This window comes from Erinaceus europaeus, chromosome X (assembly GCF_950295315.1).
Source record: "Erinaceus europaeus chromosome X, mEriEur2.1, whole genome shotgun sequence".
NCBI classification, from domain to species: Eukaryota; Metazoa; Chordata; class Mammalia; order Eulipotyphla; family Erinaceidae; genus Erinaceus; species Erinaceus europaeus.
The window spans coordinates 38,002,890-38,028,469 of record NC_080185.1 but is presented as its reverse complement, the minus strand read 5'-3'; positions in this window follow the sequence as shown (position 1 = coordinate 38,028,469).

The window sequence follows — 25,580 nt, the reverse complement described above, 5'->3', positions numbered from 1 at the left end:
TTAAGTCCATAATATCAATAAATGTCAATGGCTTAAACTCACCCATCAAAAGGCACAGGGTGGGGGGATGGATCAGAAAACATAACCCAACCATATGCTGCTTGCAAGAATCACATCTGTCACAACAAGATAAACACAGACTTAAAGTGAAAGGATGGAAAACTATCATACAGGCTAACGGTCCACAAAAAAGGGCAGGAACAGCCATTCTCATCTCAGACACGATAGATTTTAAATTAAATAAAGTAATAAAAGATAGGCAAGGACATTACATAATGATTAGAGGATCAATCAGCCAAGAAGACTTAACAATTATTAACATCTATGCACCCAACGAGGGACCATCTAAATACATTAAACACCTATTGAAAGAATTTCAAAAATACATCAATAGTAATACAATAATAGTGGGAGACTTCAATACCCCACTCTCACACTTAGACAGATCAACAAAGCAGAGAACCAATAAAGATACAAGAGAATTGAATGAAGAGATTGACAGACTAGACCTCTTGGACATTTTCAGACTCCTCCACCCCAAAAAACTGGAATACACCTTCTTTTCAAATCCACACAACACATACTCAAGGATAGACCACATGTTAGGCCACAAAGACAGCATCAATAAATTCAAGAGCATTGAAATCATCCCAAGTAACTTCTCAGACCACAGTGGAGTAAAACTAACTTTTAACAACAAACGGAAAATTATTAAAAGACATAGAATTTGGAAACTAAACAACATGCTCCTTAAGAACCACTGGGTCAGACACTCACTCAAACAGGAAATTCAAATGTTCCTGGAAACTAATGAAAATGAAGACACAACCTATCAAAATATTTGGGACACAGCTAAAGCAGTACTGAGAGGGAAACTTATAGCTATACAATCACATATTAAACACCAAGAAGAAGCCCAAATGAACGAACTTACTACACACCTCAAGGACTTAGAGGAAGAGGAACAAAGGAACCCTAAAGCAACCAGAAGGACAGAAATCACTAAAGTTCGAGCAGAAATAAACAACATCGAAAATAAAAGAACCATACAAAAGATCAATGAAGCCAAATGTTGGTTTTTTGAAAGATTAAACAAAATTGACAAACCCCTAGCCAGACTCACCAAACAAAAAAGAGAGAAGACTCAAATTAATAGAATTGTAAACGATACAGGAGATATCACAACTGACACCACAGAAATCCAGAGAATTCTGCGAAACTTCTATAAAGAACTATATGCCACCAAGCTAGAGAATCTGGAAGAAATGGAACAATTCCTAGAAACCTATGCACTTCCAAAACTGAACCAAGAAGAACTACAAAATCTAAATGCACCAATCACAGACAAAGAAATTGAAACCGTTATTAAGAATCTCCCCAACAACAAAAGTCCTGGACCAGATGGCTTCACAAACGAATTCTACAAAACTTTCAGGAAACAGTTAATACCCATACTTCTTAAGCTATTCCATAAGATTGAAGAAACAGGAATACTCCCTTCCACCTTTTATGAAGCCAACATCACCCTGATACCAAAAGCTGATAGGGACAGAACAAAAAAGGAAAACTACAGACCAATATCTCTGATGAACATAGATGCCAAAATATTAAACAAGATCTTGGCCAACCGGATACAGCAACACATCAAAAAGATTGTTCATCATGACCAAGTGGGATTCATCCCAGGAATGCAAGGCTGGTTCAATATTCGTAAATCAATCAATGTCATTCATCACATCAATAAAAGCAAAGCCAAAAACCACATGATTATCTCAATAGATGCAGAGAAAGCCTTTGACAAAATCCAACACCCATTCATGCTCAAAACTCTACAAAAAATGGGAATAGATGGGAAATTCCTCAAGATAGTGGAGTGTATATATAGCAAACCTACAGCCAACATCATACTCAATGGAGAGAAGCTGAAAGCATTCCCCCTCAGATCAGGGACTAGACAGGGCTGCCCACTGTCACCGTTACTCTTCAACATAGTATTGGAAGTTCTTGCCATAGCAATCAGGCAAGAGAAAGAAATCAAAGGAATACAGATTGGAAGGGAAGAAGTCAAGCTCTCACTATTTGCAGATGATATGATAGTATTCATAGAAAGACCTAAAGAATCCAGTAGAAAATTACTGGAAGTTGTTAGGCAATATAGCAAGGTATCAGGCTACAAAATCAATGTACAAAAATCAGTGGCATTTCTTTATGCAAACACTAAATCTGAAGAAGAAGACATCCAGAAATCACTCCCATTTACTGTTTCAGCAAAATCAATCAAATACCTAGGAATAAAGTTGACCAAAGAAGTGAAAGACTTGTATGCTGAAAACTATGAGTCGCTACTCAAGGAGATAGAAACAGATACCAAGAAATGGAAAGATATCCCATGCTCATGGATTGGAAGAATAAATATCATCAAAATGAACATTCTCCCCAGAGCCATATACAAATTTAATGCAATACCCATCAAAGTTCCACCAAGCTTCTTTAAGAGAATAGAACAAACACTACAATCATTTATCTGGAACCTGAAAACACCTAGAATTGCCAAAAACATCCTAAGGAAAAGAAACAGAAATGGAGGCATCACACTCCCAGACCTTAAACTATATTATAAAGCCATCATCATCAAAACAGCATGGTACTGGAACAAAAATAGGCACACAGACCAGTGGAACAGAATTGAAAACCCAGAAGTAAATCCCAACACCTATGGACATCTTATCTTTGATAAGGGGGCCCAAAGGATTAAATGGAAGAAGGAGGCTCTCTTCAATAAATGGTGCTGGGAAAACTGGGTTGAAACATGCAGAAGAATGAAATTGAACCACTTTATCTCACCAGAAACAAAAATCAACTCCAAATGGATCAAAGACCTAGATGTCAGACCAGAAACAATCAAATACTTAGAGGAAAACATTGGTAAAACACTTTCCCATCTACACCTCAAGGACATCTTTGATGAATCAAACCCAATTGCAAGGAAGACCAAAGCAGAAACAAACCAATGGGACTACATCAAATTGAAAAGCTTCTGCACATCCAAAGAAACTATTAAACAAACAGAGAGACCCCTCACAGAATGGGAGAAGATCTTCACATGCCAGACATCAGACAAGAAACTAATCACCAAAATATATAAAGAGCTCAGCAAACTTAGCCGCAAAAAAGCAAATGACCCCATCCAAAAATGGGCAGAGGAAATGAACAAAACATTCACCACAGAGGAGATCCAAAAGGCTAACAAACATATGAAAAACTGCTCTAGGTCACTGATTGTCAGAGAAATGCAAATTAAGACAACACTAAGATACCACCTCACTCCTGCAAGAATGGCATACATCAAAAAGGACAGCAGCAACAAATGCTGGAGAGGATGTGGGGACAGAGGAACCCTTTTACATTGCTGGTGGGAATGTAAATTGGTACAGCCTCTGTGGAGAGCAGTCTGGAAAACTCTCAGAAGGCTAGACATGGACCTTCCATATGACCCAATAATTCCTCTCCTGGGGTTATACCCCAAGGACTCCATAACACCCAACCAAAAAGAGGTATGTACTCCTATGTTCATAGCAGCACAATTCATAATAGCTAAAACCTGGAAGCAACCCAGGTGCCCAACAACAGATGAATGGCTGAGAAAGCTGTGCTATATATACACAATGGAATACTATGCAGCTATCAAGAACAATGAACCCACCTTCTCTGACCCATCTTGGACAGAGCTAGAAGGAATTATGTTAAGTGAACTAAGTCAGAAAGTTAAAGATGAGTATGGGATGATCCCACTCATCAACAGAAGCTGACTTAGAAGATCTGAAAGGGAAACTAAAAGCAGGACCTGATCAAATTGTAAGTAGGGCACCAAAGTAAAAACCCAGTGGTGAGGGGTAGACATGTAGCTTCCTGGGCCAGTGGGGGGTGGGAGTGGGCGGGAGGGATGGGTCACGGTCCTTTGGTGATGGGAATGGTGTTTATGTACACTCCTAGCAAAATGTAGACATATAAATCAGTAGTTAATTAATATGAGAGGGGGAAATCAATTGTATGTCTCAAAGGTTCTCAAAAGACAAACTGAATCTTTTTAATAGATAGGCTACATATTTGATATGCGGACTCTCTCAAAAGCCTAGACCAAGTAGATTAGAAGCTTCCAATAGCACAGCTATATACAAGATACTGGGTACTGTACAGCAAACCATAACAAAGGGACTTTTCAAAGTTAACCCTATTAACAAATAATGTGATGATAATATTAACTATTGATTGTCTTTTTGAACCCTAAGACAGCAGGAACCTCACATCTTCACTATAGAGCCCCTACTTCCCTCAGTCCTGGCACCCTTGGATAGGACCCACTTTCCCGTATGCATCTCCCAATCCAAACCAAATAATATTGCATCCGCCGATCACAACCTAACCAAAGCAACGATTGCCATCTTAACATGCTTCACCTCAGACTGTATCCAGAGACTTCACGTGTGGAATGACAACCCTTCAGCTTCATTACTCGGGTGAGACCTTTCCTTTAATAGTACACTCTAATTTCATCTCAGGTAGTTCACTTTCTAACAAAGTCCCATAACCTAGACATACAACAGTTTCTGTGAGAGAGAGCTTATGTTCACATGTATCCATAAACTACTGCAAAATATATACCTGAAAGCAGGATTACACTAGAGTTTGCAGTGAGTACCTCCCTAACACTTCCTCTCCACTATTCCAAACTTGGGATCCATGATTGCTCAACAAATTGTTTGGCTTTGTATGTTAACTCTCTTTTCAAACACCAGGTTCCAGATGCCACCAGGATGCTGACTAGGCTTCCCTGGATTGAAGACCCCACCAATGTGTCCTGGAGCTCAGATTCCCCAGAGACACACCTTACTAGGGAAAGAGAGAGGCAGACTGGGAGTATGGACCGACCAGTCAACGCCCATGTTCAGCGGGGAAGCAATTACAGAAGCCAGACCCTCTACCTTCTGCAACCCTCAACGACCCTGGGTCCATGCTCCCAGAGGGCTAGAGAATGGGAAGGCTATCATGGGAGAGGGTGGGTTATGGGGATTGGGTGGTGGGAATTGTGTGGAGTTGTACCCCTCCTACCTTATGCCTTTGTTCACTAATCCTTTCTTAAATAAAAAATTAAAAAAAAAACAAAACAAATATTTACTTGCAAAATTTTTAGCGTTCTTGTTAAAACCCCAAATAAAAAATCTTCTGCACTTTGTATTTTGAAATTCTCATGAACAAATTGAAGTATAAATCTGTACTCATTATTGCAATTATGAAAAATAATGACAATTATGAAAAATATTCTTACATAGAAAAGCAATTATTGAAGACTTCCAAATAGTTAAGTAAAATGAGAAATAGATTGACAGTTATTACAAATATTAAATGGATGCCTTAACCAGAGAATTCAGTAAGAATATTATACACTTTGAGTCACCAAGTTTTATATGTAATTATAAAAGTGTTTCATAACAATTATTAAATAATTATATAATATTAAAACTAGATTATGTCATAATTTAAATCTGTTTAAAAATTATGTAGCATACCACTTTGATAATTAATTTTTTTCCTATTTTCTTTGTATAGCTCCCTGGAAGAGGGAGTGCCAAGTCGAAGGTAACCCCATGTCTAGTGTTTTGAGGCATCTCCAAGATGTTTTCCAGAGGAGTTAAACCAATTTACATTCCCACCATGAGTGCGGAAATTTTCTTTTTCGGGAGTCGGGTGGTAGCACAGTGGTTTAAGCACATGTGGCACAAAGTTCAAGGACCAAAGTAGGGAACCCGGTTCGAACCCCCAGCTCCCCACCTGCAGGGGTGTCGCTTCACAAGCAGTGAAGCAGGTCTGCGGGTGTCTCTCTTTCTCTTCCCCTCTCTGTCTTCCCCTCCTTTCTCCATTTCTCTCTATTCTATCCAACAATGATGACATCAATAACAATAATAACTACAACAATAAAAAAAACAAGGGTGGGAGTCAGGCGGTGGCACAACGTGGTTAAGCTCACGTGGAGCAAAGCACAAGGACTGGTGTAAGGATCCCAGTTGGAGCTCCCCACCAGCAGTGGTGAAGCAGGTCTGCAGGTGTCTGTCTTTCACTCCCCCTCTCTGTCTTCCCCTCCTCTCTCCATTTCTCTCTGTCCTATCCAACAACAGCAATAACCACAAGGGCAACAAAAAAGAAAATAAATAATAAAAAAGGGCAACAAAAGGGAATAAATAAATATTTTTTCTTTTTTTTTAATATTACAGGGCAAAAAATAGGAAAAACTGGCCTCCAGGAGCAGTGGATTCGTGGTACAGGCACTTCTTCTTCTTCTAGTGTTTGCCCTTCTTCCGTAGCCAGTCAACAGCGTCAGGTTAAGCCTGATGTAAAGTTTCAAGACCCCTTTGAATCTGGAGAGGTGGCAGTCGTTAACTATGTGGGTCATAGTCTGTCTGTAGCTGCAGGCACTGAACCCCAGCAATAACCCTGGAAGCAAAAAAAGAGAAGATGTATTTATTTTATGAGAACTAGAGACTAGAATACTGACCCATCATTTGCAGTGCTAGGGATCAAACCTAAGATCTCTCACACTCAAGGGGGTCCTGGAAAGGTTGAAAGGGAATGATAAAATGGAAGCAAAAGGATATTGTCCCACTTATACAGAGAACCAGTCCCTATCATACAAATAGCTGAGATACCCACTGAGACTCCTTTTCAACCACTATAATCTCCTTTATAGTAAATAGTTTCATCATTTTCTAATATTTTATAATACTGACATTTTTACAACTTTTGTGGACACGAGTCCGGCTGGGTTGGGTCTGCCACCTGCAGTAAACACCGCTTCCTGCAATAAAGCCTTGGGGTGTCTGTCTCTGCCTGAGAATCCAACACAGCCACTTTAGATAAAATATTTAAAGCCTTTACTGATCTACAGTTATCTAATTTCATTTATCTCAAGAAAAATATAATTTAGAAATTATGCATACCTTGTGAGAAAAAATTAAAAGAAAAATGTCAATCTTGGCATCTCAAATTTTAAAAAATATTTATTTCCTTTTGTTGCCCTTGTTTTATTGTTGTAGTTATTATTGTTGTTGTTAGTAATGTTGTTGTTGGATAGGACAGAGAAAAATGGAGAGAGGAGGGGAAGACAGAGGGGGGAGAGAAAGATAAGACACCTGCAGACCTGCTTCACTCCTTGTGAAGCGATTCCCCTGCAGGTGGGGAGGCAGCGCTTGTACTGGGATCCTTACTCCAGTCTTTTGTGCTTTGTGCCACCTGCACTTAACCCGCTGTGCTACTGCCCGACTGTCAAGGTATCTCAAAATTTTAATATGAAAACAACTCCAAAATCATAGACAAAACTTCCATGATAAAATAAAGAATGAAGTAATGTTAATTAACCTCAGTTTTAAATGGTCATCTCTTTAAGACTACAAAGCTGCAAAATAAAACAGAAATAGCCTAGCATCAGACAATTTTAATAAATTATTAATCCATGTACTACAATGTTATTTTCTTTGTTAAATGCATAAAACAGAATTATAGAATGTATTTGGGGAGAAAAAATTATATACACTGTGCCCATTATATGTTTATTCTCTTTTAGTAATATTTAGCTTTGTTTAAATTTTATTAGATATTTTACTATTGTTTATATTTTAAGTTGATTTATAATTCATATACCTCCAGGGTTATTGCCTGCACTACGAATCCACTGCTTCTGGCGGCCATTTTCTCCCCTATTTTTTGATTGGACAGAGCGAAATTGAGAGAGGAAGGGGAAAGAAAGACAACTGCAGACATGTTTAACAGATTGCGAGGCGAGTCCCTACAAGTAGGAAGCCAGAGGATCGAACTGTGATCCTTGAGCCAGTCCTTGTGCTTAGCACTATGTGCACTTAGCCCGGTGCGTTACCGCCCGACCCTGTAATATTCAACATTTTAAAGTATATAATCAGAGGTGTATGCTGTGTTCACAACCATCACCATCATCAAGCTCCAGAAAAACTTCTTCATATGAAAAATAATCCCATTTCCATTAAATCATCTCCACTGCACCCTACCTTCCTTCAGCCTACCTTTTGTATCTATTTACCTATTATGAACATTTTATATAAATGGAATAAAACAATATGCAAGTTGAATCAAACAAAATACAGATTTTTGTGCCTGACCTCTTTCATTTAGCATACTATTTCAAGGCTCCTATATGTTGTAGCATGTATCAGAGTTGTATTAATTTTTGTTGCCAGATAATATCCAATTGTACAAATATATCATGTTTCATTCATTCATCACTTAACATAACCTGGGTTGTTTCCACTTTGGGATCTACCATGAATAATGCTGTTATGTATACTTGATATACATTTTTTAGTAGACTTATGTTTTCACTTTTCTTTAGGATATACATAGGACTAGAAGTGCTGGGTTATATGGAAACTCATTTTTAATCTTTTTGACTAAACTGAATAATCATTTTGCCAAACTGTTTTTTTGTAAAGCAGCTGTAAAATTTCTACAGTAAATTTATAATGGTGTCAATCTCTTCTTTTCATATCATTCCCTTGGTATGGGTAACTACTGAGACTAAACAATGTCTTATCATCACACCTGGAATATTTCACTTCTACTATTGGCTACCCTTTTCTGGAACTAGGTCCAGTAGGTTTCAATTACTACTAGACCCAGTTCTGTTTCCCAGTCCTAACTAACTACTATCTCCCCACACTGACAACCTTTCATGAAGACCATCCTCGGGTGTTTTGTGTCCAAACCAATATAATTAAGACAGATTTTAGAGGACTTAATTATTCAGGTTATAATTACCTATAATTACCTGGTAGAGATTCAATAACAGTATCTTTTATTCTTGAGTAGCACATTCAAGTACATAAGAAACATTGATGCATTTCTTTTTTTTTAAGGAGTTGAAGAAAGACATTTATTCTTTTGCAAAAGAGTGTGCCGCCAACAGTAGCCATCAGGCAGCAGCGTACCCCCCTCAGCATTTTCTGATCTTTTATACCTGACATGGAACTGTAAGTACCATTAGTCTTATTTTAGAAATATGGAAACTGAAATTCAAAACAAACAAAAAAAGCAAATGATTTGCCTACTGCCTTAGATCCAACTAGTGGTAAAATCATGACCCAAACTTAAACTTGGAACATGTTCCAGTTACCTAATTACCAATTACTTAATACTGCTTTCTTTCTTTTTTTCTTCTTCTTCTTTTTTTTTTTTTTTTACTCCAAGGTTATTGCTGTGACTTGGTGCCTGCACTACGAAGCTACTTCTCCTGGAGGCTATTTTTTCCCCTTTTGTTGCCCTTGTTGTTGTTATTGGTCTTAGTAATCAGCTTCATGCTCTACATTTGTTCCACCCATTATTGGTCCATGATCACCAATTCCAGAGATGATGGATATGTGAAGCTAAAAAAATGAAGATGCTTATTAGATTTTAGTTACTAAGGCAGGAAAGTAGAAAGATTAAAATGTTTTCAAGAATAGTAGAGGGGATTATATTTCACTTCATCAAATGAATGGTGACAGATTAAAAGGTATTGTAAAGTCTTCAAACACAAAAGCCAAGTCTTAACTGTCTTTGTTTCCCTTGATAAGTAGTATTGTTTCACTATAAACTCCCTGTTCAGAAATTTTTAAAGTGGACATCAGTCTGCATGTTTTATTTGACAGGGTTGTGAATTTCTGACTTAACAGCTGCATTTACATCTACATCTTAAACTCTCCTCCTCCTCCTCTTCCTGCTCTTCTCCTCCTTCTCCTCCTCCTTCTTCTTCCTCCCTCTCTCTCTCTCTCTCTCTCTCTCTCTCTCTTCCTTTTTTTGTATTGTCTTTCTTTTCTTTCACTCCTCGGCAGCATTGTGTTTTCTTTTCCAAAGGTCTATTTAATTTGGCAGACTTTCAGTAATATTCCATTTTCTACTTGTTTTAAATCAAACATATGTGCCTTCTATTAAGAAGTGAAGCTCTGATGATTCTGACTTCCACTTTTAATGAAAGAGTTCTGTTACAGAGAATAGAAATGACACTCATAGGCCTAAAACTTTCCTTAAAAAGGAGATGTTTTACGTTGGTATTTGTTAGATATGATATTCTGAAATGGAATAGTGGGAAACTTTTCCAAATTTTCACCAGGCAAAAACTCCAGCTTGGAATGCCTTTCCATTAATCAGCTTTCCCAGCAGCATAATGATGGTGGAAATTAGGGAAGCAATGGAGGATTCTTAGTCAGATTTAATAGGCTGGGGCACTTTGCTAACACACTGCAGTGGATCAATTGAAGTTAATTATTATAGAAGATTAAACCCCAAGTAACTACAGTACATCAAACCAATGCAAAAAGCTCTGGCTCAAAAAAGAGGAAAAACAAACATGAATTCTAGAGGCAAGACTTTCTATCCAGTACTTAACTCACTATGTCTTGCATATAAACATAAAGGACTAATACAATATGAAAATGCAGCATATGATATTGTGAATATGAAATGAAACTTCACCATCTGCCTCTGAGGGATACTTAACCTGGGAAACAAGCTGTGAATTTCCTTAACATTTTTATTTATTTTGAATTGTTGATTTGTCTTCTATTTCTTATCTAAATTTACATTTTACTCACAAGAGACTCAACCTTTCATGATCATTGACAATTCTAAGAAAAATGAGTATCTGAAGAAGTTACAGAATCAAATAAACGGGATTTCACATTTATTCACTACCTGAATGACTTCAAGTAAGCATGACTAATCTTAAACTAGAAGTCTCATAAATAGCAGTGGATAAGTTGGAAGGGAAGAAATCAAGTTCTCTCTCTTTGCAGATGATATGATAGTAGACATAGAAAAACCTAAAGAATTCAGTAGAAGTCTACTGGGTGTTATTAGGCAATGTAGCAATAAGTGTCAGGCTACATAATCAATGTACAAAAATCAGTGGCATTTCTTTATGCAAACACTAAATCTGAAGAAGAGGATATCCATAAATCACTCCCATTCACTGTTGCAGCAAAATCAATAAAATACCACTCCCCAATAAAGCCCCCAAACCTAGATATAGTCCAGGTCCCCTGAGATAGAGCATATGTTCACACGTGCCCATAATCTAGAGAAAAATATATACCTGAAAGCAGAAATACACAAGAGCCTGCAGGGAATACCCCCGAACACTTCATCTGCACTATTCCAGTCTTTAGGTCCATGACTGTTCAACAGTTTGTTTGGCTTTGTATGTTAACTCTCTTTTCAGTCACCAGGTTCCAGATGCCAGCGTGATGCCAACCAGACTTCCCTGTACAGACGACCCCACCAATGTGTACTGGAGCTCCACTTCCCCAGAGACCCACCCTACTAGAGAAAGAGAGAGACAGACTGGGAGTATGGATTGACCAGTCAACACCCATGTTCAGCAGGGAAGCGATTACAGAAGCCAGACCTTGGACAACACAATGACCCTGGGTACATGCTCCCAGAGGGATAGAGAGTGGGAAAGCTATCAGGGGAGGGGATAGGATATGGAGATCGGGTGGTGGAACTGTACCCCTCTTATCCTATGGTTTTGTTAATTTCTCCTTTCTTAAATAAATAAATAAATAAAACATAGGAATAAACCTGACCAAAGAAGTAAAAGATTTGTATACTGAAAACTATGAGTCACTATTCAAGGAAATAGAAAATGATACCAAGCAATGGAAAGACATCCCAGTATCATGGATTGGAAGAATAAATATTATCAAAATGAATATTCTTCCCAGAGCCATATACAAATTTAATGTGATACCCATCAGTGTTCCACCAAGTTTCTTTAATGGAATAGAACAAAAAATTACAATCATTTGTCTGGAGTCATAAAAAACCTAGAATCGCCAAAATTATCTTGATGGAAATATGTCTACTAGCTATCTACAAAATGGAAACCCTCCCCAACTCTTCATCTGCTCTATTCCAGCTTTTAGGTTCATGATTGGTTAACAACTTGTATGGCTTTATAGGTTAACTCTCTTTTCTGCCACCAGGTTCCAGACGCTACCAAGATGCCAACCAGACTTCCATGGACAGACAACTCCTACAATGTCTCCTGGAGCTCTGCTTCCCCAGAGCCCCACCTCACTAGGGAAATTGAGAGACAGGTTGGGAGTATGGATCGACCTGCCAATGCCCATGTTCATTGAATAAGCAATTAAAGAAGCCAGACTTTGCACCTTCTGCGTCCCATATTGACCCTGAGTCCATATTTCCAGAGGGATAAAGAAAAGGAAAGCTATCAAGGGAGGGGGTGAGATGCAGAGTTCTGATGGTGGGCATTGTGTGGACTTGTACCCCTCTTATCCTGTGGTTTTGTCAATATTTCCTTTTTATAAATAAAAAAAAATTAGATTATTTTTGGACCTAACTAGGCAGGACAAAGGAACATACTAAAAAGAAGAAAAACTACAAGGGATACTTATGCTAATTAGTGGTCCTTAAATGATCGTGAGACAACTTTTTGCCACGATATTGTTTAAATATTGACCCACTCTTTCTGTGAATTCTATTCTCTTTTCTCTCTTCCTCTCACTGAACAGCTAAACAATTCTGTGCTCAATCGCCTCGGCAGACTGCAGAACATAAAGCAGTAGGGAGCAAAAGACATCTCATCTTAGTATTTGAGTTTCAAAATTGTAGTAAAGCACTCACAGCTTAGACAAACAATATTGGTGAGATAATAAATATTATTCCAACCATCATCTACCAGATCAGGAAAATATGTTACAGAATAAGAAAACCAAGAAAAATTGGACAGGAAATAATAAGACTACAGCTGTCAAAATATTTCAAGAGGGGTCCAGTTGGTTGCACATCTGGTAAGTGCATACAATAGGGTGCAAGGACCAGGGTTCAAGCCCCTAGTCCCCACCTACTGGAGAAAAGCATCATAAGTGGTGAAGCAGGGTTACCAGTGTCTTTCTGTCTGTTTCCTTCTCTATCTCCCACTCCCCTCTCAATTTCTCTCTATCCAATAATAAATAAATAAATATATACTATATATATATTTCAAAAGATAATAAAAGATGTAAAAAGACATAGAGGTTTCTGGTTTTTAAAATCATCAAAAATATCGCCCCCAGTTTCTGATAAGGCTTTTGGAAGACAACAAGTTATACAAGAGGCAAGAAGTTCTCATTTATATCTAGGTAAACAAGACCTTAGCCTCACAAAATTTTATGCACAACTTCTAACAGTGCATAAAGGAAGAACTGAATGATTTCTCTGAGCACAAGAGTGACTTGGAAGTAGCAGAAAAACTTTTGAATAAAGAAGTCATGAAGATAAGAGAAAAGAGCATTTTCCCTGTCAATGTCTGTGAAGTACTGATGCAGACCCATGTGAAGCCTTGGGCATATCAGCAAATACTTACATGAGCATGTGATATCAAATAGATCACCTCCCCAAAAGATGGTGATATATGTGTTCTCTTCCTATTAATAACTTACTAATAATTCAAAGGAAAGAAGTATAAAACCTCTAAAAATACTATACTTAAGCATTTAAAACATGTTGGAATAGAAATATTTTAGACTGAATTTTCAGAATAATACTCCCTTTCTTGTATGCATCTATTTGTGGACTGAGATTCATTCCTGTGTATCTGTAACCCTATGTATGGAGCAAAATATAGGCTAGAGAAGTGTTAATAGTTGTTGATGGGGCTGGGGAGACAGCATAATTGTTTTGTAAGAAGACGGTCATGCCTGAGGCTCCAGGGTCCCAGGATCCATCCCTAGCACCACCATCAGCCAGCGCTGAGCAGTGCTCTGGTCTTTTCTCTGCACCTTTTTCCCTGTGTCACTCTCTAATTAAAATAAAATAAAATATTAAAAAAGAATAATTAAGGGCAAGTCATTTATGCTATAAACATCTGTGCATTTGGTCACTGTGACTTTGATAAGGATTGGGGAAAAATTATCGCAGGGGGATTTGATGGAAATTTCTATAGCCTCAAGGAAAATTGAAAGTTCAGAGGCAGAATAAAGAGTAGATAGGATGACTAAAATGAAAGTCTTCTCACATAGGATGGAAATGAAACTCACCTATTCATTTAACTTTCAGCTCCAGTATTGGTTCAAAAATTTTAGTGTCAATAATGACCAGTTTTAATGGATTTTTTTCATAATATGTGCACCAGGATATCTGTCACATTTTCATTCCATGGCCATAAAGCAAGCAAGGCTACAGTTGTTCTATAAAATCATAGTTAAGTAACATATTTAAAATTCTCCAGTCAAATAAAATATGGTATATGTTTTCCATTAGTAATAGAAAAATAAATATGTTCTGATATGGTGATATTATTCTTAAGAATTTATCTGAATGATATAAAATACTAATTTGAAAAGATATGTATACCCATATTTTGTTGGGCACATTATTCATAATAAACAAACAAATGGAGTCAAATTAAATGTCATATATAAGACAAAGGCCTAATAGCCAACATACATAAAGAACTCATTAAACTCAGGAATTGAAAACAAACAATCGTGTTAATAATAGGGAGAAGACATGGACAGAATCTTCAACAAGAACAGATCCAAAGAATCAACAGACATATGAGAAAGAGCTCAAAGTAACTAACTGAGTGTCAGAGAAGTGCAAACAAAGAAAACAAAGAAATGTCATTTTATGCCTATGAGAATGTAATACATTAGAAAACACAGAAACAACCAGTGTTTAAGAGGTATGGAGAAAAAGGAATACCTTCTACATTGCTGGTAGAAATGTCAGTTAGTCCAAAACCTGTGAAAAGTAGTCTGGAGACTCTCAAAATGCTAAAAATGGATACACACCATGGCCCAGCAATTCTTCTGGGTATATATCTAAAGGAAGGAAAGATACTCATCTGAAGAGATCTATGCATACTCATGATCATAGCAGAATGATGTGTAACTTTCATACATGGAAGCAACCCAGATGCCCAATAACAATTGAGTGGCTAAGAAAATGGTGGTATATACGCTGGAATATTATTCAGCTGTTAAAATGATGCATTCATATCCTCTGCATTATCTTAGATAGGACTTGGAGGCATAATGTTAAGTGCGACAAGCCCAAAAATGACACATACCAAATGATCTCACTTGTACGTGGGACTATTGAAACGGACAGAAAGAGAGAATACAAGGTGAAACTAAGTCACATTAGGGAGTTACTCTCTTCCCTGATCCAGATTTCTGGTCCTTTTTCCAGCGATGACATCATCTCCCCAGACAATAACTTGGATCCACATGCATATCAGATTTCAGGCTCAGGGGAAAAAGAAAAAGAAAAAAAAATCTAGTATAGTGACAGGCCCTTTGGAATATAACTAAAATATGCCTACTAGCTATCTACAAAATGGAAGACCTCCCAACTCTTCATCTGCACTATTCCAGCCTTTAGGTTCATGATTGGTCAACAATTTGTTTGGCTTTGTATGTTAACTCTCTTTTCAACCACCAGGTGCCAAATGCTAGCATGATTCCGACCATACTTACCAGGAAAGATGATCCCACCAATGTGTCCTGGAGCTCAGCTTCCCCAGAGCCCTTCCCCTCTAGGGAAAGAGAGAGAGAGGCTGGGATTATGGATCGACCTGCTGACTCCCATATTCAGGGGGTAAAACAATTACAGAAACCAAACCTTTCACCTTCTGCATCCCACAATGACCTTGAGTCCATACTCCCAGAGGGATAAAGAATAGGAAAGCTATCAGGGAAGAGGATGGATTATAGAGTTTTGGTGATGATAATTGTGTGGAGTTGTATCCCTCTCATCTGAAGATTTAATCAATGTTTCCTTTTTATAAATAAAAAATTTAAAAAATAAAAAATATCTTAACTGTTTGTAAGTTGATAAATGCTTGAATAAAAGAAGAAATTAAGATATAAAATAACTACCTAAATTTTATCACAAAAGTATTTTTACTGTGTTTTAAAAGTCATAAGGAAAATACAAAATAAAATAGAAAATTATCTCAATTCAATAAAAGCCACATATAAAAAAATTATAAAACTTAATACTCAGTTGTAAAAACTTAAAGTATTTCTTCTAAGACCAAGAAAAGTCAATTATGCCAATTTACTTTTCCTTTAAACACCACTATATTGAGGAAATTAATGGTTTACAGGGCATCATGAATGGAAGGAAAACTATCATACAGGCTAATGGACCACAAAAAAGGCAGGAACAGCCATTCTTATTTCTGACAAAATAGGTTTTAATTAAAATAATAAAAGATAGGCGAGGCCATTACATAATGATTAGAGGATCAATCTACCAAGAAGGTTTTAAAATTATTAACATCTATTCACCCAATGAGGGCCCATCTCAATACATCGAACACCTACTAAAATAACTACAAAAATACAACACCCCACTCTCACACTTAAACAGATAACTGAAGAAGAAAATCAACAAAGAAACTAAATAAATAATTTAAGAGATGGACAGACTAGACCTCCTGGACATTTTCAGAGTTCTTCACTCCAAAAACTGGGATACACATTCTTTTCAAATCCACACAGCACATCCTCACGGATAGAACACATGTTATTCCAAAAAGACAGTACCAACACTTTCAAGAGGATTACAGTAATCCCAAGCACCTTCTCAGACCACAGAGGAGTAAAGCTAACAGTTAACAACAAACAGAAAATTGCCAAAAGTCACAAAACTTGGAAACTCAACAACATACTGCTTTAAAACCACTGGGTCAAAGAGGCACTCAAGCAAGAAATTTATATGTTAATGAAGATACCAGGTATCAAAATATTTGGGACACAGCTAAAGTCTAATGAGAGGGAAACTCATAGCCATACAAGCACACATTAGAGAATAAAAATACTTAGGAATAAAGCTGAAAAAAGAAGTAAAAGTTTGTATACTGAAAACTATGAGGTTAAAGGAAATAGAAATTGATACCAAGAAATGGAAAGACATCCCATGCTCATGGATTGGAAGAATAAATATCATCAAAATGAATATTTTCCATAGGACCATATACAAATTTAACAGGATACTCATCAAAGTGCCACCAAGCTTCTTTAAGAGAATAGAACAAAAACTGCAATCATTTATCTGGAACCAGAAAACACCTAGAAATGCCAAAACAATCTTGAGGGAAAAAAACAGAAATGGAGACATCACACTCCCAGATCTCAAACTATAAGGCCATCATCATCAAAACAGCCTGGTACTGGAACAAAAACTGTCACACAGACCAGTGGAACAAAAGCCCAGAACTAAACCCCCACAACTATGGACATCTAATCTTTGATAAGGGGACCCAAAATAATAAATGAAGAAAGGAAGCTCTCTTCAATAAATGGTGCTGGGAAAACTGGGTTGAAATATGCATAAGAATGAAACTGAACCACCTTATCTAGCAAGGAAGACTAAAACAAAAACAAATCAACACGGCTATTGAATCAAATTGAAACGTTTCTGCACAGCCAAAGAAACCGTCACACAAATGAATAGACCTTTCACAGTATAGGAGATCTTCACTATACTAATAAGATCTTCACAGACTAATAACCAAAGTACATAAAGAGCTCAACAAACTTAGCAACAAAAAAGCAAATGACCCCATCCAAAAATGGGAAAAGGATATAAATAGAACATTCACTACAGAAGAGATCCAAAAGACTAACAAGCACATGAAAAATTGTTAGAGGTCACTAATTATCTGCGAAATGCAAATAAAGACAGCACTGAGATAGGTCCTCACCCCTGTGAGAATGACATTCATCAAAAAGAACAGCAGTAACAAATGCTAGAGAGGCAGTGTGGACAAGGGAACCCTTCTGCACTGCTAGTGGGAGTGTAAATTGGTCCAGCCCCTGTGGAGAGCTGTCTGGAAGATCCTCATAAGGCTAGACATGGACCTTCCATATGACCCAGTAATTCTTCTCCTAGGTATATATCCCAAGGAAATCATAACATCCAACCAAGAAGATACGTATACACTGATTTTCATAGCAGCACAATTCCTTATAGCTGAAACCTGGAAGCAAACCAGGTGCCCAACAATGGATGAATGGCTGAGAATCCTGTGGTATATTTACACAATGGAATAGTATGCAGCTACTAAGAGTAATGAGACCCATCTTCTCTGACGCATCTTGGACAGAGCTAGAAGGAATTATGTGAAGTAAGCTAAGTTAGAAATACAAAGATGAGTATGTGATGATACCACTCATAAACACACATTGAGAAAGATCAGAAAGGGAAACTCAAATCTGTATCTCAGTTTGGAGTAGAGCACCAAAGTAAAAATTTCTGGGTGGCGGGTGAGAGTAGATGTTCAGCTTCACTGGGGCAGGGGTGGGTATCAGGACATAATCCTTTGATAGGGGAAAGGGTGTTGGATGTACACTCCTATTAGCTTGTAGTCTCATAAATCACTATTTAACTAATATGAGAAGGGGGAAAAGTGATTGTATGTCTCAAACTTTTTAATGCACAGGCTGAATATGTTCCTTCAGTCTAAGCACTTAAGACTTCATACATGTAACAAGACTGAACTTTAACAGTGGTCTAAAATTACTTTTACATTCCTAATACTGAGTTTTTCTTTGAAATGTTGACTTTTCTAGAAGCTTAGACCAGGGAGAAAGGAAGCAACTGGTGGCCTTACTCTATAAGACATAGCTATAAATAAATAAGGTCAAAGAACATAAATTATGGTGATGTCCTGTATGATACAGCAAATCCTAACAAAGGGATTTTCAAAGTTAACCCAACTGACAATTTGATTATAGCAATAATTATCTATTGCCTTCTTAAACTCTAAGACAACAGAAACTCCCACTTCCTATATAAAGCCCATATTTTCCCCAGTCCTGGAACCTTTAGGGTAGGGCTCAGTTTCTTGCATGATTCTCTCAATTCATACCAAATGATACTGCATCTGCTGATCCCAGCCTAATCAATGCAATGCATAACACCTCAGCATGCTTCACTTTGGACTGTATACAGAGAAGTCAGGCATCGAATGTCAACCCCTTAGCCTCATTACTCAGCTGAGTCCTTTCGTTTCTCATAGGATTTTCTAATTCCATTCCAGGTGGTTCACTTCCTAATAAAGCCCCAAAACCTAAATATAGACCGGATCCCACGAGACAGAATATAACTAACTAGCTATCTTCAAAATGGAGACCCCAAATCTTCATCTTCAGTATTCTAGCCTTTAGGTTCCTGATTAGTCAACAATTTGTTTGCCTTTATATGTTAACTCTTTTTTCAGCCACCATGTATCAGATGCTACCATGATGCCAACCAGGCCTCCCTGGGCAGACGACCCCACCAGTGTGTCCCAGACCTTGCTTCTCTGGAGACCTTCCCCGCTAGGGAAAGAGAGAGAGAGTCTGGGAGTATGGGTCGATCTGTCAACATCCATGTTCAGTGGGAAAGCAATTGTAAAAGCCAGACCTTCCACCTTCTGCACCCCATAATGACCATACTCCCAGAGGGATAATGGGAAGGAAATCTATCAGGGGAGGGGATGGGATATGGAGATCTGATGGTGGGTATTCTGTGGAGTTGTACCCCTCTTATCCTGTAGTTTTGTCAATGTTTTCTTTTTATAAATAAAATTTTCTTAAAAGATATAAAGCAGAAGAAATTATTTAATAATCAGGAACCTAAAGGTAAAAATAGAGTAGGTGAGGTTTGGGGTTTCCATTTTGGAAAAAGCTTGTAGGTCTAGTTTAGGTATGTTCCAAGGGGCCCATGGCTTACTAATTTTTGTCTCTGCCCAACAGCTAACATGCAGATGAGCTAAAGGTATTTTCTGGGAAGATGGTGCCAGAGATGGAAAATGGACTAGAAACCTGGGTCAGGGAAGAAAGTAGCTCCCAAATATGGGAAAAGTATAAAATACTGTTGTAGACACCTCTAATCCGATCAGGGACCCCTGTATATTCTTATTCAGCATAGGAACCTGTGTAACTTCTGCATCTGTAGGTCTGAGCTTGCATTCCATATTCATAGCTAGGAACATTCTAGGCTGCATTCATTTCAATACCATCTTCCTTGAGTGGTACAGTATGTTGACACATCCTGCCTTAAGAGAGTGGGGCAGTCCCAACCATTGTCATTCTACACTGAAGGCAAGGTACTGTAGAGGCCCACAAGAGGGTTTATGATGTTGTTCTTTATGGAGAAGATCAGAGATGGTGAAAAGAGACATCTATTAGAGGTCCAGGCACCTCATATCTATATGAGAATCCCAGGACTCCCTGGTTAGTGGCCCAGATGAAGGGGTGGCCTAGTACTGACCAAATGGGACATCATTAAAGAGTGCCATACTTTGGCTTTATCTACCTTTTGTGGTCTTTACTTTATCTGATAGGGTTGGAGTTAGAGTGACTGAGGTAGGTGAAATAAGAATTAAATGAAGAGGATATCTATACTGTCTTTATGGCCTAACATGTGGTCTATCCTTGAGGATGTGCTGTGTGGATTTGAAAAGAATGTGTATTCCAGTTTTGGGGGGTGAAGAACTATGAAAATGTCAAGGAGGTCTAGTCTGTCCATCTATTCATTTAATTCTCTTGCTTCTTTGTTGTTTCTCTACTTCGTTGATAGCTAAGTGTGACAGTGGCGTGTTGAAGTCTCCACTATTACTGTATTACTACTGATGTATTTTTGTAGTTCTTTCAGTAGGTGTTTGATGTATTTAGATGGTCCCTCATTGGGTGCATAGATGTTAATAATTGTTAAATCTTCTTGGTTGATTGACTCTCTTATCATTATGTAATGGCCTTGCCTATATTTTATTATTTTATTTAATTTATGTCTATGGTTTCAGAGATGAGAACGGCTATTCCTACCTTTTTTGTGCTGCATTAGTCCGTATGAATGTTTTCCAGCCTTTCACTGTAAGTCTGTATTTGTCTTCTCGGGTCAGATGGGATTCTTGCAGGCAGCATATAGTTGGGTTGTGTTTTCTGATCCATCCTCCCACTCTCTGCCTTTTAATGATTGAATTTACTCCATTAACATTTACTGATATTATGAATTTAATGTATTGTAATGCCATTAGTCAACAATTATCTATTTGCTCTGATATATGGCAAGTATTATAGTGATGTTCTTGTTTATAAGAGGTCTTTTAGTACCTCTTTTAGGCCTGGATTGGTGATGGTTGCCTCCTTTAACTGTTGCCTGTTTGAGAAGGTTTTGATACCTCCATCTAGTTGAAATGAAAGTCTATCAGTATATATTATCCTTGATTGAAACCCTTTTTCATTCATGGCTAGATAGATATCTTGCCATTCTCTTCTGGCTTTTAGAATTTGATTAGAGAAGTATGCTGATAGTCTTATGGGTTTTCCCCTGTATATGATGTTTTATTTTTTTCCTACAACCTTTAGTATCTTTTCTTTATCATTACTTCTTTTCATTGTAACTATACGTCTCTTGGTATCTTCAGGTCTTGGTTGATTCTGTTCGGGACTCTCTGGACCTCGTGAATCTTATGTCCTTTCTATTCTCTAGGTCTGGGAAATTTTCTTCAATTTTTCCTCTAGAATATTTACTTCCCTTTCCTCTCTTTCTTCCTCTGGTAGGACAATTATACAAATGTTACTTCTTTTGAGATCATCCCATATGTCTCTGTGGTTGTTTTCAGTATCTCTCAATCTCTTTTTGAGCTCTTTTACCTCTTTCTTAATTTTCCTTAGCTCATCTTCTGTCTGGCTAATTCTGTTTTCTGCTTCTGTTAATCTGCTTTCCCTTCCCTGAGCTTCTTCCTTAAGTTCAGTTATAGTATTAGCTTGTTCTGCTTGTTAGCCTTTTAGCTCAGCTATTTCAGCTTTCATTTCTCTAATTACTTTGGGGTAGCTTGTATTTTCTTTGAGGTTCTCCTCTGTTGTTTCCCTAATTCAGATAAACCTTTCCTCCATAATTGTCTTCATTTCTGTGATTATTAGGTTTATTAGTGCTTGCATGCTTTTCTTTTTTTATTTAAGAAAGGATAAATTAACAAAACGATAGGGTAGGAGGGGTACAACTCCCACAATTCCCACCACCCAGTCTCTGTTGTTAACGTTCGGGGGCTCCAGCAGGCCGGGCTAGCTTCGCGGTGGTAAACAGAGACTCGAGGACACACGGCTGAGCTGAGAAGCTGCAGTTTAATCTTTATTCACGAGCGGGCAAATCACCACACCATGTGCTTCCCCATCTTTCTCCTCTGGCCGCTGCCGCAGCGACTCTGGAAATCCCTAGGGGTTCTGGGGGTGGGGACAAAGAGAGGTGCGAAACTAGCAGGGCTAAACCACAATCTCCCAGAGGTGGGGGGAAGGAGACCAAACCAATACCAACAATTCCCCCTTTTCTTTTTAACTAAATGACCACAGTATCAGGGGTGTGGGGTGAACAGAAACCTGTATCATACAGGCATTTTCAAAAAAGAAACTGGCACAAACATGGAGGAACATGTAAGCGGACAACAAGAACCAGTGTGCTGCCAAGGGAGGGCCTGAGGGGGCCATTTTTTGCCTCTGTGGGCAAAACTTTATCAGCTAAAGAACCTTTGCTGCCTCTGGGGGCTTTTGCCTCAACGGGCATTTTTTTTTCTCTGTGGGCATTACCTAGCATGGGGGTGGGGGTATGGCCTAGAGTCCCGAGGCAGCTGGTTGCAGTCAGTCTTTGAGAAACCCAGCAGCATAAAGGGAAGCTGCTAGTTTTGTGCAGAGTGTCCCAGAGGTGTACCAGTGAGTCAGATAGAAGTGCCAGTCCAAAGCAGATGTCCACGGAAGAATGCCAGGGGGTGGAACGTTGTATGAGGAAGGTCAGCTGCTGGAATTCCACTTTTCTGTAGAGAACTTGACAGCTGCAATTTACTTACTATGAAACAAAACTTGTAGCAGGTTAGAAGTGTATCACAATTGATAACTCTATTACAATTGGAAGTCTTTTTTAGTATGATTTTAAGGTTGTTTAAAGTTTAAACAATAGAATGTGGAAAGGTAAACATAAGAACCATGGAAGAAAAAAGCCTCATGCATGAGAATCATTAGCATAACCATAGCGCAATCTAACGTTTCTAATTGAGAAGGATTTTGAGAGTTTTACATATCAACAACGTCTTTTTAACCTTTTGTTACACCCATTCAAGACGGAGACACAACCTAGGTGTGCGCAGGTTTTTTTTAGACCAACTCAGTTAAAATATATTGATTTTTAACTAATTTTTACCTCAGACTTTAAATGTAAGTTAATTTTATCTTTATGAGAATTATGTTGAAAAACTTTTTCATTTAACTCTGGTAAGAATATAGCCTTAAAGTTATATTTTTAACCTTAAAGTTAATGTTTACCAAACTTTAAACACACACGTAAACATGGTCATTAATACACAAGGAGAGAAACCTTTGATACGAAGACATATCATTTTAAACACGAATTTAGATCTGTTCTTAGTTGTTGGAGGGGGGTCACCATCCGGAGGTGGCCTCCCACGCAGCTCCACTTCTAGGAATTGTAGGTTGCGATCTCTGGACGAATCTCTGCGTGTTCTAGCTCGTCTGTCTTCAGACCCAAGTTTGGGATCTCAGCCAGGGGACCCAGTTTCGGCAGGGAGCCCGCGGTCTCTGGGTGGTCCGGGATCTGCCCAGACTTCATAGCAGGAGGGCGGGTGGGCCAGCTGTGCAGAAGGCGTGGGCCGAGGTGCCCAGGGTGGCGGCCATGATAGGCTGCCGCGGCCCTGCCCCATGGCCCTGCCATTTCTGCTGCCCTGCTCCCAGTGGCTGAGCAGCATGGAGGGAGCCCGTGCCCAATGCCCTGCGCCATGTGGCAGCTAGCTGGCTCTTGCAGGTGGGCACTGGGTGGAAACCACATTGTGGCACAGAATGAAATGTTCCAGAAACAGAGAAACAGTCTCGTGAAAATAGGGCAGAGGCCTTTGGAAACCTCTTCACAAGCAGAAAAGAAGGCCATTGTAGATAGGTAGGCAAAGTCTTCACTTATCTGGGGGGATGCGCAGGTCAGGTCCACGTGGGCACCATTTGTTGTTAAAATTTCGGAGGCTCTTGCCGGCTGAGTAGCTTCATAGCGGGTAACAGAGACGCGGAGACAACGGCTGAGCAGGGAAGCTGTATTTCTTTATTCAGGAACAACGATTCACAAACTAAGACAAACTAATCACCAAACAGAACTCTGCTGTCTCTTTGCGGCGGCGCAAGCACTCTTTCTTTTACTCTCGAACTCAGGAACCCTCTCCCTTACTCTGGAACTCAGGAACTCAGGAACCCTCCAACTCTGGCACTCTGAAATTCTTCAACTGTGGAACTCTCTCTTACTCTGTAACTCTGAAACTCTCGAACTCAGGAACTCAGGAACTCTCGGACTCAGGAACCCTCTCTCGGGGTTCCTTGGGGCAGGGCAAAGCAGGCCCACGAAATTAACAGGACTGATGCAATTCTCTTGGCGGGGAAGAACTACCCAATGTAAAGCATACAACAATTCCCCCTTTTCTTTTTAACTAAATGGTGGAGGATGTGGGCACCCTTGATACTATAGTCATTTAGTTAAAAAGAAAAGGGGGGATTGTCGTATGCTTTACATTGGTTTGTTCTAGCCCTCCCCCGCCAAGAGAATTGGATCAGTCCAGTTAATTTCGCAGGCCCGCTTGGCCTCGCCCCAAGGAACCCCAGGGGGGGATCCTGAGTTCGAGAGTGCCAGAGTTTTCAGAGGGTTCCCCAGTAAGAGAGTTCCAGAGTTCCAGAGTTGGAGGGTTCCTGAGTTCGAGAGTGCCAGAGTTTTCAGAGGGTTCCACAGTAAGAGAGTTCCAGAGTTCCAGAGTTGGAGAGTTCCTGAGTTACAGAGTAAGAGGGAGTGCTTGTGCCGCCGCAAAGAGACAGCCGAGTTCTGTTTGGAGATTAGTTTGTCTTAGTTTGTGAATCGTTGTTCCTGAATAAAGAAATACAGCTTCTCTGCCCAGCCGTTGTCTCCACGTCTCTGTTACCCGTGGTGAAGCTAGCCGGCCCAGCAAGAGCCTGCTGAATTTTAACAAGTCTCCATATCCCATCCCCTCCCCTGATAGCTTTCCCACTCTCTATCCCTCTGGGAGCATGGAACCAGGGTCATTGTGGGTTGTAGAAGGTGGAAGGTCTGGCTTCTGTAATTGCTTCCCCGCTGAACATGGGCTTTGACTGGTCGGTCCATACTCCCAGTCTGCCTCTCTCTTTCCCTAGTAGGGTGGGTCTCTGGGGAAGCAGAGCTCCAGGACACATTGGTGGGGTCTTCAGTCCAGGGAAGCCTGGCCAGCATCCTGATGACATCTGGAACCTGGTGACTGAAAAGAGAGTTAACATACAAAGCCAAACAAATTGTTGAGCAATCATGGACCCAAAGCTTGGAATAGTGGAGAGGAAGTGCTAGGGGGGTTCTCACTGCAAACTCTAGTGTACTTCTGCTTTCAGGTATATATTTTGCAGTAGTTTATGCATACGTGTGAACATATTCTCTCTCTCACAAAAAACTGGTGTATATCTAGGTTTTGCGACTTTGTTAGAAAGTGAACCACCTGA